Source organism: Chrysemys picta, chromosome 16 (assembly GCF_011386835.1).
Source record: "Chrysemys picta bellii isolate R12L10 chromosome 16, ASM1138683v2, whole genome shotgun sequence".
Taxonomy (NCBI): domain Eukaryota; kingdom Metazoa; phylum Chordata; order Testudines; family Emydidae; genus Chrysemys; species Chrysemys picta.
In genome coordinates, this window is record NC_088806.1 from 23,420,837 (window position 1) to 23,433,974 (window position 13,138).

The 13,138-nt window shown below is 43.9% G+C and overlaps 1 protein-coding gene and 1 long non-coding RNA gene across 3 annotated transcripts in view; one reads left to right on the plus strand and one right to left on the minus strand.

The window, feature by feature from the left end:
• The window catches only part of SCN3B (sodium voltage-gated channel beta subunit 3), a 125,164-nt gene that overhangs the window by 89,259 nt on the left and 22,767 nt on the right, over positions 1-13,138 (plus strand). For both annotated transcript variants that reach the window (XM_065569232.1, XM_065569231.1), the window contains exon 5: positions 10,674-10,907. The gene's annotated coding sequence lies outside the window, so the exon portion shown is untranslated. The remainder of the gene's footprint in view (positions 1-10,673; positions 10,908-13,138) is intronic.
• Positions 707-10,059, minus strand: LOC135976090 (uncharacterized). Its single transcript, XR_010593321.1, has 2 exons — positions 9,915-10,059; positions 707-1,379 (listed from the first exon to the last, which is right to left on the minus strand). It is a non-coding gene; the product is annotated as an uncharacterized LOC135976090 (long non-coding RNA).

Consider the following 13,138-nt stretch of genomic DNA (forward strand, 5'->3'; position numbering starts at 1 on the left):
GAGGGGTTCATGATGCAGGAGGGGGCTCAGGGATGGAACAGAGGATTAGGGTGTGGGGGGAATGAGGGCTGGGGCTGAGGGGTTTGGGGCATTGGAGAGGCTCAGGGCTAGGGTAGAAGGGCAGGGTAAGGGCAGCCTGTCTTCCCATTAGTGGATGGGGGCACTAGGACCCAGGGGCAGCAGACAGCAGTTGCTGCTGGGTCTGGCACTACAAGCAGACAAGGGAGGGAGAGGCAGGCAGGGACTGACCAAATGAATTTTTGCATTGCCATAGAGCTAGATTTTTGAAATATGGTCTTAATAAACATTCTTCATGTGCAGCTCAATACAGGTCAAATGCCATTTGACTTCTACACTATAAGCCACCAAAAGGTCATCCAACTTTGTTATTGGATTTTGATCACTCAAGGGTCCTTTTCAGCTAGAACCTTGGAAGTTGATTCACTCTTGCCTTTTTATATTATGAATTGCTGATCATTCCATCTGTCTGTCCATTTGTCTCTTGTCTTATATTTGGATTGTAAGCTTTTTGGGAAGGGTACCTCTTTTTGTTCTGTGTTTGTACAGTGCCTAGCATTATGGGGGCTTGGTCTGACTCAGGCTCTTAAGTGCTACTGCAATACAAATAATAGAAAGCAGGAAAGAGCTATAGAAAAACCAAGTGTTACATTTATGTAATATAGGTTATTAAAAGGGCATCAAATGAACAATTTTAAAATACTTTAATACATAAAGGTCATAGTAGGAAGTTACCCAACTAACCAGTGTCCTAAAATATCACACCAAGATATATCTGCCATCCACTCATTGTCACCTGAAATAATTAACTGGATCACTAACCTAGACATCTGTTTTAGTTTAGATGACAACCTGCTCACTGTCGAACATTAAAGGAGGTCTGGGGTTTTGTATACAGAGACAGTCTGTTTAGTACCACAGCAAACACCATAAAAAAATCTTTAGCCTTTTAATAAAGATAAAGAAAAGGGAAAACAGTTAAAACATTTGAAGTGTCAAATATTAAAAGATTTCATTTTAACATCCCTTGTTCCTTTTGCTGGAGAGAGTTTTTAGAAGGAAAAGCAGCCTTGTTTGACAGTCTAGTAGATAGTATCTAAGATGGTAACTGTCCTTTTGGAGAAAAAAGTTAGCTGAGATGACCTGAAGCTGCTGCAGTTATTAAAGTCCAATCATGGGTGGTGTTTGGGATTCAGCTCTAGGCAGTAGAGGCAGCAATGTCATGTGGGTCCCTCTCTCTGGTCTGCACTTCTCTCAGGATGAGCATAACAAAGGCTTGGGGTCCCAGGAGATGGGGGGGGTGACAGCCATGAAGCTTGCTCCAATAGCCCTTTTTCCTCCCTAAACTTTCTTCAAGGACCCTAAAAGGGAGTGATGGGTAAACAGATTATCCTGATTGTCTACCAATTAGGCCTTGTTTGACACCAGTTGGGTTCACTTATTTCTGGTTCCACTTATTTACCAAGCATGGTCTTAATACAGGCAAGTTATATCAAAAGGCCTTTGTTTGGAGTAATTCAGTTTGTCTCCATTTTCATACCTCCCCATCAACATTTGCTGTAGGTTATTGTTACATCCTAGGAACTTGTACTCACTTTTTACAAGTGAGCTCACAATTAAGGTAAAGTTGTAGGCCCAATTATCACAACTATGGCTACTAAGCCATATGAAAGGAATTCACAAATATGTTCCAAGAGCTTGGTAAGGTGGAGAAAGAAAAGGACTCAGATGCTCTTCAGTAGAATGAGATGAGAAGGTTTGGTCTGAGATCGGTCGTGAGGAAGGACAGTGAATGACATGGCTAAAGCTGCCAGCACACTGTCATTAGACAGTGACAGCATGGGGTTCATTGGCAAGGTGGAGGTATCATAACCAAATAGTGAGAACATGAAATGGGAAGCTGAGGTTTGTGAGGTGGGGCTCCAATCTCAGCCAAAGTTACCCTGTGACCATGGGCAAATTGCTGTTTCTCCATACTTTGGTTTCCCCCTCCGCCCTCTATAAAAGGAGTATCCTATTGGAGGTGGGAGAGAGGGTGTTACAAGGCATAATTAATTAAGACCAAGTTCTACCCTCAGATAAATGCATTCATTTCCCATTGAAGCTATGGGGAGCTGCATGGACATATGAGTGCAAATGTGACCCTAAATCATTGTAAGGCATTTTGAGTGCCTCAGATGCAAATTACTAACCTTAAAAATAAAATCAGACAGTTTATCAATAAACTTGATCATTTTTATTGTGTACACAGTGCTCTGAACATCACACTTTAAACTACAGTAGTGCCCAAAACATGTCATACAGTAGGAGTATTGGGGTTTTTGGATCTTTACTAATGTAGTGCTATTTTATTAGTAATTTAGCAGACAAGATAAAACTCCTATTGGGAGTAAAACCAATGACAAGAACAGATTCCCCAGGCCTGCTAAAAAATGCAAATCTGTTTCTGCCAGAAGGCTCTCCTTTTCAGTGGATGGGGAAAAAGGAGATTTTCATTGCCAGAAATGGTGAATCTCCAATTAAGTAGAATTAAATTTAACATTTTTATTGGGGGTGTGCAACATCCCACTGGTTTGGTTCAAAACAGGGGTGTTAGGAGTTTGTGAATTCCACCTTACTTATGTTGCAGAGGGACTCCCTCTTCATTTCTGTGAAAGATACTTCTCTTTTGGTATCCCATCAATCCCCTGTTGTTCTCTGACTCTGGAGCAGGGTGGTTGATGTCTATGGCATGCAGGGAGAAGGCTATTAATAGAACACACTGCTCTTAAAATACACCCAGGGAACCTGATGATTATATCTTAGTGCTGTAAATCCTTTTGAGGTGTATATCAGAACAGATGTAGGTGGTGGTAAGGGTATAGTAAGAGCCTTGGGTGTTGTCCTGAATACCAACCAGTCAAAACTCCCACAGAACACCCCTCCCCCTTGCTCTTAACAGCCTGGTGTGAAAGGGACAGGGTATCAAAACTGTTTGAGGGAAAATAGGGTTTGACTAAATGAAAGTTTCTGCAGAAAAATTTGTCCATGGAAAAATTTGTCTTGTCAAAAAAGTTCTGATTTAGTGTGGGATTTTTTTTAATAAATGTTGAAATGGAAAAATTTTATTTTCCTTGAAATTCTCCACAGGGAAATTTGGAAAAAAATTCCAGCTAGCTCTACTTAGCTATGTGCTCCCTTCTCCAACTTAACTCTTGCTAGGAGCAAGAGTTATTTGGCATCTGTGCCTCAGGTCTTTAACATATAAAATGTTTTCAAGTCTTCATCATGCTTGTTCCTTAAACACTGTCAAAAATGATTTTAGTCAATGATTGATTGTTCATATAGCAAGAGGAAAAGAATAAGTAGCAAGTGCATGCATATAATCCAAGCATTCTGACTGCATGAATGATTGATATTAATGCCTTTAAACTGGTGGGAGTTGACAGTCACACCTTGTGCCATTGGAATGGTAATTTTCTCATCAGGTTTAATAAGGTCATGGATTTGACCTCTCACCTCATTTTTACTAGGTATTCATGATCATGTGGGTATTATCTAACTATGTCCATATTTGTAGAGAGCTCTAGGTCTGTAGCAAATACACATTCAGGATGTCTAATAGAATGCTATTGCTTTACCAGGCTATAACAAATCAGTGCAACTCATTTTCCAAAAGTCAATAAATTTACTACTTGTATTACCATAGCATCTAAGAGCTCTTATGGACCAGGACCCCATTGTGCTAGGGGATGTACACACAACAATAAGATGGTCACTGCCCTTAATCAGTCTAAATAGTTTGTGTGTAAAAAATAGAAATAGAGGAACCAAATTCAGGCCATAAATTACAAATAAATGTAATGAAACTGCCTGTAGAACTCCTGCCACCTCCCCCAAATCCAATTGAGATTGAATATACTCATTCTCGAAGGGTATGTCTACACTGCAGTTGGGGGTGTGATTGGAGCTTTGATAGGCATACCCACACTAGCTTTAATTTAGCTAGACCACTAAAAGTATCAGTGAAGATGCAGCAGTGTGGGCTGTACAAGCCCACCTGGTCTCCCAGGTGATATTCACTTTGCTAACCTGCGCTGCAATGCAAGACACTGTCTTCACTATTTTTAGCAAGCTACCTAGATTAAGCTGGTGCAGGTACACTACAGGAGCTGAAAGAAAAAAAAAAAAAAAAAATCACACCTCTGATTGCAACATAGACATGCCCTAAATGAGAAGAGCCACCAGTGAGAATGATCTGTTGGAAATATAGGCCTGAAGTTTTGTTTCTGCACAACATGGGTTTAGCAGCGGAAAGATTTTTTTTCCTTGTCCCACCAGTGTACCTTAACCTTCATCTTGGAGGGTCTACTTCTAGGGCTGAGGGGGCAGAGATCCACTTTCCATCCCTATTCAGCCCATAGCATCTCTGCTGACCCTGCCAAAAAATGCTGTGATTAGTGCTAAAATTGATGGGTATGTGATATTGATGTGTCCAATGACAGATACCCAGCTCCCCTCCAACTTCCTTCACACAGGCCCCCAGATGGGAATACCTTAGTCAATCCCTGCCCTAAACCAGTGACCTAGATACAGTTCACCTTCACACAGGTGACTACAACCTATTACCAGTTCTGGGGAGGTGGGAGTGCTGATGTTCTACTAATCAGCCATGAGACTGTTTCCCCTGCTTTCTACCTTGTCCAGCCCCGTAGACATTTTTAACTTAATTTAATTGAATGACTTCAAGCAGGGACAGAGCCCTGCAGCTGATATCAGCCATTAATAAGTCACTCTGGCTATAATTAAGCAACATGAGGCTCTCCAAAGCCAATGTTTTATATAGTCTGCCACTTTTTAAAGTAATGACTCACTGTATTTTGTTACTGTATGCAAGGAATCTATATATAGCATCCTCAGCACAGAGTGTAACATGCTTTGGGCATATACCATGCTGGAGACAAACATGCAAGTGCCTGTCAGGCAGCAATGGGGCCCAGCAAGAAAAGGGGCAATTGAAAGGGCAAGGTGAAGAATATTTAAAAGCAGTAAAGGTGCAAATGGCTCTGTGTGCAGGCTAGTTACAGTGAAGGGGCAGAAGGGGCAGGTGTTGGGTGGAGTAAGAGTGATGGGCAGGGAAGGTGAGGTGGGGGATTGAAAGAGGCAGGATCTGCGGAGGGGAAGGGGGAGTGCAGATAGAAGGGACAGGAGTAGGGGTGGGGAAGGTGGGGTGGAGGGGATGGAAGGGACAAGAGTGGAGGGGGAATGGGCAGAGGTCAGTGTCAGCTATGGGTCAAAGAACAGGAAGGTTTTAAACGGAGCCATACTATGTAAATAATAAAGTTTTAAAAGAGGACAGGGAGTGCTCACAAGAGATGGTGCAGTGCAAATAAAAGAGCCCCAGTTGGAGGGAAGCAAGGGGGTGCATGGCTGGGGTTTGCATGCCTGGGTTTCTTCCTCAGCTCTCCAAGAGTGGAGATTCTCTGGTTGGAGAGACCAGCTCCATGGATCCAGAACCCAAGATGCTGTGGTGGTTCCTGATTTCATAATCTTAGAGTCTTACATAAGCCCTATGAACCAACGTGTCTCATTAGGAAGAACCAGGCCAGAGATCAGTACGCGGATGGTGATTATATTGTGCTTTTATGTGACCCAACACTTCCTTTCCAAGTGGTGAAGGAGTCATGCCTGGTGCCAAGGGCAGAGTTACCTTGTTAAGAGGGGACATAGGCATTTTATAACCCCTCTTGTCCAAGGTTTGTTACATAATGCCATGCAAAGGCAGACAAGCATTAATTTCTCAAACATTCCCTTCTGGACAAGTCTAGCACCCCCTGCCCCATGCTTTTCTGTACCACCTGACCCTTCTGCATCCCTCTGTTCTTACTGTTTAATGTTTCTCTTACCCCTGCTGACTAGAGATCTTATCCTGAAAGGGCTGTGCACCTTGCACTCCTGAAGTCAATGGGAGTTGAGGGTGCACAGCACCTTTTGGGATTGGGCACTAACTGATGCCCAGCGCTGCAACCAATCTTCACTCAAAACTCCCATTGGCTTTGAACCCCAAGCTTACATTGTAGTGTAGACATACACTCAGTGACTTGCCCGAGGGCCATCTGTGGGAGCAGGGACTTGAACACAGGTTACCCAAGTCTTAGGTAACACCCTAATGACTGGACCATCCTTCCTCTATCCCAGAATGCTGCTTCTGCCCTCCCAAACTCCCTTTCCATGGTGCTAGATTCACAAGATTCCCCCCTACACCCCATTCCCTTTAATAATGGGTAGACCTGCTCAAAAAACAATTGCAATGAAAAATTTGCTCAGAACACAGCTATTGAAAAGGAAACTAGAAAAAGGTTTTGCAAAAAAGTTTCAATATGAAACATTTAGGTTAAAAATCTTGAATTTTTGTTTTGAAGTTTATTTCCTTCCAATTTTCATCACTTTGCAATGGCATAAGCTGGAAAGCAGGGGGGGACTTAGTTTTCATTACACAACATGAAGTGTGAAAAAATGGTTGACTCCTCCCACCACCATTTTTCCCTTATTCCTTCTTTATCCAGTGGAAGGGGAAGAAAATGGGGGAATTAAAAAAAATCTACAATTTTGTGAGAGTTAAATGAAAATGGACATTTGAAGTCAAATCAAAAATTCTACAGTAAAAAGTCTAGTTTTCTGACCAGTTATACTACTAGGGAATACACACTTCAGCAGTTTAACCCTTTCTGAAAAGTTACTGGGACTGCTAGATTCTCAAGCATCCTGGAGACCAGAGACAGGTGCCCCTCTAACACCCACCTGTATCCCTGCTACTCTGTGTATACTTTGATTGAAAGCAATCCCAGTACACACCCTGATCTGTAGTGATGCTAAAGCTTTTGCACTGTTCTCTGCTGCTCCCTAGTGGAGATATGCCAAGCTTCACTCAGTTCTGAAGGACTCCTTTGAGGTGTAGAGGGAGAAGGATTACACTGGTTTGGGATTCTCCTCTGGGCCTAGATCCAGCTCTGAGCACCTCCAGCAGTGGCTTCCCCCCCCCCCCCCCCGCCCCAATGTGAAAACCATAATCTGATTGTATCCTGCTCTGACTTTTCCCACCTCCCACTCACCCTCTTTCTTCCCCTTCCTCTCACAGGAGACTTGTAATCTTTTCCTGCTTTTCCCCAGGCCAGTGTCACTCCTCCCTACTGACTCCTCTTGCCTGTCTCACTTCACAAATGCTAAACTAGCCATCCTCCGCTTGCTTTCCTTTTATTTCTACGGGAAGGTAAGGCTGTCTAGATGTTTGAGCAGGGAAATGGGAGTCAGAAGACAGGTTCTGCTCTTGATGTTGCCACAGCATCCTAGCACTTTGATAAGTCAAAATTTTCAGTCTTATTTTCCCCAGCTGGCAGAAAGGAGCAGCAATACTTATCCACTGTCAGAAAGGACTTGAAGGTTATCAGATGAAAGTGTGGTAGTGCACTGATTTTTTTTGAAGAGCATGGAAAATTGTGCTAAATTTGCTACATAAGAAAGTGAATCTCTAAAGTGTGTCTAGTCCAGGCCCTGCTGTCTTAATCAGCTAAATACTTAAGGGCATGTCTACACACTGCAGTTAAACACCCACTGCTGGCCTGTGTCAGCTGACTCAGATTCACCTGAGCTCTGGAACCCTCTCCTCTCCCAGATCTTGGGCTTCAGCTGGAGCATGAATGTCTACATTGCAATTAAATGGCTCCTTAACCCAAGCGCCATTAGCCCAATTCACCTTTCACAAGCCAGTCATGGGGTGATTAATTGCAGTGTAGACATACCCTCAGAGATCCAGAGGCATGAGGTTTGTGTAGGAAATTTGTGATAGTATTACTGGCAGACACCAGAAAGACTGTGGGGAAAATAGACTTACATAAAGTTCTGGCATCAGCTCTGATCCTGTCCCTCCCTCATCTGGCATAAGCCAAAAAAGTAACTAATTGCATCAACATTTGTGATGAATGTCAGTGCAATGTTTGGTGTTTGGGTTGTGTTTTGCTTTTATGATAACACTAGTTTTTTTTAAGTGAAGTTGCAATGAGACTGGCTCAAGTAATCTTATTAGTTAATCGTTAACAACTTAAATTTGTGAAGCATCTTTCACCCCAAACCATTGTAATAAACCAGACAGATAGGGATTACCTCTCACACCTTCATCTTTCACAGGATGAGAGTCATTTCTGGGGCTGGATTGAGGCAGCTGCTTAAAATGCAAGAGAACACTACACAATGGTTCACAAGTAGTATATGAGGAATACTGTATCCATTTCCACCTGCTGGGGGAATTTAGTTAGGCAGAGTGAAATGAATCAACCTGGAAATGTAGTAATAAGAATACCTAGCTCTTATCACCCATAGATCTCAAAGTGAGGTTCTCTGTATCATTTAGCATATTTCACAGATGGGAAATGGACACAGGGCAGGGAACTGACTTGCCCAAGGTCATCCTGCTAACTAGTGGTAGCATCGGGAATTGTCCAGTTCTCTTCCATTGTTTTATTTATAATTTGAATTGCAACAACACTTAGGAGCCCCTGTCTTGGACCCAGGACCCCACTGTGCTAGGCACTGTCCAAAAAAAAGATTCCCTGCCCCCAAAATTGTACACTCGAAGTATCAGAGAAGAGACAACAGGAGGAGACGGGAAAACATGGGGGAATACAAGGAAACAATGACACAGTATCTCTAGCTATGGGATCTCTAATGGCCAGAAGGTGGTTAGGAGGACCTTGGATTTACCTCATGCAAAAGACCGCATACATAATAGGCTGCTGGAGGTGCAAATACCACCCTAGAATATTGCTTCAGTATTCAGCTTCAACAGACAGGGAAGAACAGGAGTACTTGTGGCACCTTAGAGTTTAACAAATTTATTTGAGCATAAGGGTTTTTTCCCTCTTACTTAATTGGAGTCTCAGAGTTGATAAGATATCTCCCACCTTTCATGCTCTCTGTATGGGTGTATATATACACTTAATATATGTTCCATTCTATGCATCCGATGAAGTGGGCTGTAGCCCACAAAAGCTTATGCTCTAATAAATTTGAGAGTCTAAGGTTCCACAAGTACTCCTGTTTTTTGCGGATACCGTCTAACACGGCTGCTACTCTGAAACCAGACAGGGAAGAGTGCCACTTGCTGAATCCCCAACACCACCACCAGAGGCTCAATACCTTTTTTTGAAAGTATTGATTGGTGGGGGGAGGGGGGGGGGATCAGCAGGGGGACCCAGTTCAGAAATGGTGCATATAGAGGAAGTAGTCATTAAGTGGGCATAAGATTAAAAGACTCAGGGGTTCTCAAACAGGGGGTCAGGAGCCCCAGGTAGAGTCAAGCTGTCAGCCTCCACCCCAAACCTCATTTTGCCTCCAGCATTTATAATGGTGTTAAATATATTTAACAAGTGTTTATAATTTATAAGGGGTCACACTCAGAGGCTTGCTGTGTGAAAGGGGTCACTAGTACAAAAGTTTGAGCCACAGCTCTATCAGAGATTTCAAAGGAGCTGTGACAAGGTGGGGGGACCCATCCCCCTTAGGGTGTAGTGGCAGGGCATAAGTAGCTCACATTTACATCTCTGGAGAAAGTCAATATACTTGTACCTATTAGTAGGGCCTAGTGGTCACAGTCAATGGATCAGCACCCATCAGCAAGGCAATAGGGCCTAGAGGCCTCCATCAGGGAAGGGGGCCACCACACACACAAAAAGGGTTGTGGCAGCCCAATGGGGGGGACCCAGGTCCTCCCTCTCCACCATGCCCCAGCCCAGGGGGCTAGTAGTGAGCAGAACACAGGTCACCAAGTCAGCAGGGGCAGGTGGCAGCAGCCAAGGCACACGGACTCAAAATTCCAGTTCACTGACCAGGCCACTCTCTAATTCCCCTGGGCTGCTTCCTACCATGGTTCCCATTGCTGCAGTCCAGGCATCTCTGCTGTCTCCAGGTTCCCCAGTCTGCATTGTGCCCAGCAACACCAGACCTTTGGCTGATCCTCCCCTAACCCTAACAGCATGCATTCTTCCTCTCCAGCAGTCAGCCCCAACTGAACTGAGCTGCTCCCTTTTATACTGGTGTATTTGGCTCATGCCCAGTAGAGTTGAGGGGGCGTGGCTTCCTCAGCCCACAATGTAGAGTTAACCCTTTCCCGTCCAGTGCAGGGTGAGTGTGCCCCATCACAGGAGCCTAAGAGAGTTAGATATCCAGCACCCATTGAAAATCAGTGAGTGTTAGGCACATATAACTCACCTAAGCTTTTTTTTTTTTTTTTTGAAAATCCCATCCTGTGTTCCAGCAAAGCTCCTGTCAGCTACAGTGGGAGCAAGATCAGGCCCTAAGTGAGCAAAAGAGACCATAAAGGGATCTAAGATGGCATAATTACATGCCAATGGGGCACAAGAAGGTGTAGGGTAAAGTGGATACTTTAAAGGGAGAGGGTACTTTAACTTATCCCTCCTGTACCTCCTTCTATTCCATGCCTTTTATTCTGTAAACTACAGTTTAGACTCACTTAAACTCATGAATGATATGTAACTTACACCACCTTATGTATGGCCTGCGAATTTGTCCCAGAGGTTTTCCTGGTTTGCAGAAGGAAACATTTGCTCCCTCCAAACAAGCTCTTGCATCCTGTCTGACGTTCTATATATTTATCCTTTCAGATGGAAGATAAATCTCTCTTTCCCAGGAGCGCCCTGTGAGACAGTAGAGAGAATTGCAACCAGACTTACTCAGGATGAACCAATCCTACATGTGATTGACCAGGGACACTTTCAGATTTTTGTGAATGAGTTTCATGAGATATGCATCAATTCTTCGGGATCTGCAAGGAAATTCTCTCGTTGTATACAATTAAAGAAAGAATGCAACATCCCGCACTCCCCATCCAGTGCAAGGTAAGGAATATTCCGCTGTTGCTGACCAAACTTTTGTGTATGGAAATGCAGACACTGCGCTGCTAAAATAATTGAAGCTGTTGATTCATTGGTGTTTTTCTCCAATAGTAATGCCACAAAAATCAAATGAGCAAGTATGAATGAATGTGCATAGAGCTCTGACATGCTAATGGGTTGTCATCCACTACCAAAGGGTAAATGAAGCGATGAGAGGCCTGAAATATGTTAACCTTACGTGATCAGAACTGACCTGCTTTCTGCATATCCCTGTGGAAAGCACCAGCTCATTGGACTGCTGATTGTATTTAGGGCCTCTGAGGTCTCACTAAGATGCATGAGTGCACCTTTGCTCTTGGCAGCTTTTGTGTCCGGAGAATGATGCCTACAACCTTTCTAGGGCAATACCAGGTCTTGTTGTTTTCAGGGTGGCACCTTCCAACATGGAGCAACATGGAACATAATGCACTTGAAAGCAAGGTGCTGCAGATGGTAAAAGACTCTGGCCTGGATAAAAGTGTAAAGTGGCAATTCAGATGTAAGCCACTGGATGCTATCAGAGGTGCTGGAGTGAGGTGATTTCCTGAATGCCGTTGAGGAAGCGTCTGTTCCAGACGAATGGGTGAAGATTTTCAAAGCAGTCCTTGGGGATATAAATTCATCTTCTGTTGTAATGTGTCTAAATCCAATAGACTGATTTGAAAAGCTGAACCACGATCATCCTTAGCTGTGTGTGATTCTTTTCTGAGTTCGGGGATCCCTTTATCACAAGGGGAGTGCCATTATGAACATTGTTAAAGACACACTGTACAGATGGACTGTTGTTTGCCAGAAAAGTTTCCTGTTGCTCACATAGGGGAGGATTATACAATATTCAGCGCTAAGTGGATTCAGTCCTGAAAGCAAAACAGTGCTCAGTGCCAGCTGTGAATGGATGCAGCTTTGGGGCTATGTTTCCTCTGACAGGCGAGGATGGCAAAGGCACTTTTCCTTATGCATCCTAAGGGCTCCAGAAAGCAGGTATTCTGCATTTTAAAAAGGACCAGCTGGCTTTAAAGGGATGACACTAATTGGATGCCCCTGTAGAGCTGGCTGGTCTGCAAAGTAGGGCAGCATACTCTAAAATCAGGGTGCTGCTCAGGGAGTGTATCGAGAACAGAGACATGCAGAATCTGTGTGCGATGGAGGATAGTCCTGGGTGTGTTTGTGATGGAAAATGCAGTTATCTTCGTGTTGAGTATGGAGATGGAGTCCAGGGTATATAAATGCGTGTGGAGAAGGCTGGTGAAGCCCCGTGTAGTTTGCAGCTGTATGTGATGGAGAGAGAGCCCTGGGTGGATAGATGTACAGAGTATGCAGATACACCCCATGCAGAGATGAGCAAATGTGAGGGAGAGACAAACCAGGGTATATGTACCTATCTGGAGAGCACAGAGGAAGCCAATACAGGGTGGTGCACATGGATTTGATAGAGATGAAGCTATAGCTGTGTGTGCAGGAAGAATGGAGAAATAGCACTGTGCAGTGGCACTTACGTGTGATGGAGATGTAGGCTTAGTAATATGTACATGCATGGAGAATACAGTGGCAGCCCTGCAGGTAGGAGAGTGTGTGATGGGGATGTAGCTTTGGCTGTGTGTGGAGAAGGCATCTAAAACCTTGTGAATGAAAAAACCTATAGATTTAATAGCGCATTGTAAACTTCAAATCGTCCTACAGAAGCTACTGGAGCATTAGATCCCTGCTATAGAACACTGTGTTTTTAAAAGACCGTGGAAAGGATGCCATTCTCTATTAAATCCTGTAGCTTTTGAAAATAATGCCCATTGGCCCTATTCCATTTCTATAGAGCCTTACTGCTTCCATCCCAATTATAGACTCCGCTCTAAGGGCAGTGGTGTACGTGTGTACACGGGGGATCTGATCCTCTTCCTTCCAGATCATTCTCCCCAGCATTAATTACACATCAGGAGGTAGCACTGCCATCGCCTCTTGCTGTTTGGCCATTGCGCTGTTCCAGTGGCCTTGATGTTGGAATGATTGACTGTGAGCAGTTGGTGACAGGTTTGGGTCTGTGTTGTCTCCTGGCAGCCAGGAGAGGCTGTTCAGGGAAGGAGCCTTCTGATGTTTGTCTGCCAAATGAGGATAACAATTCAGTCTAAGCACATTAATGTGATTGTTGTGAGGGTCGGGGAGCATTGCTTGGACAGCCATTACACAGTAGCAAGCCATGC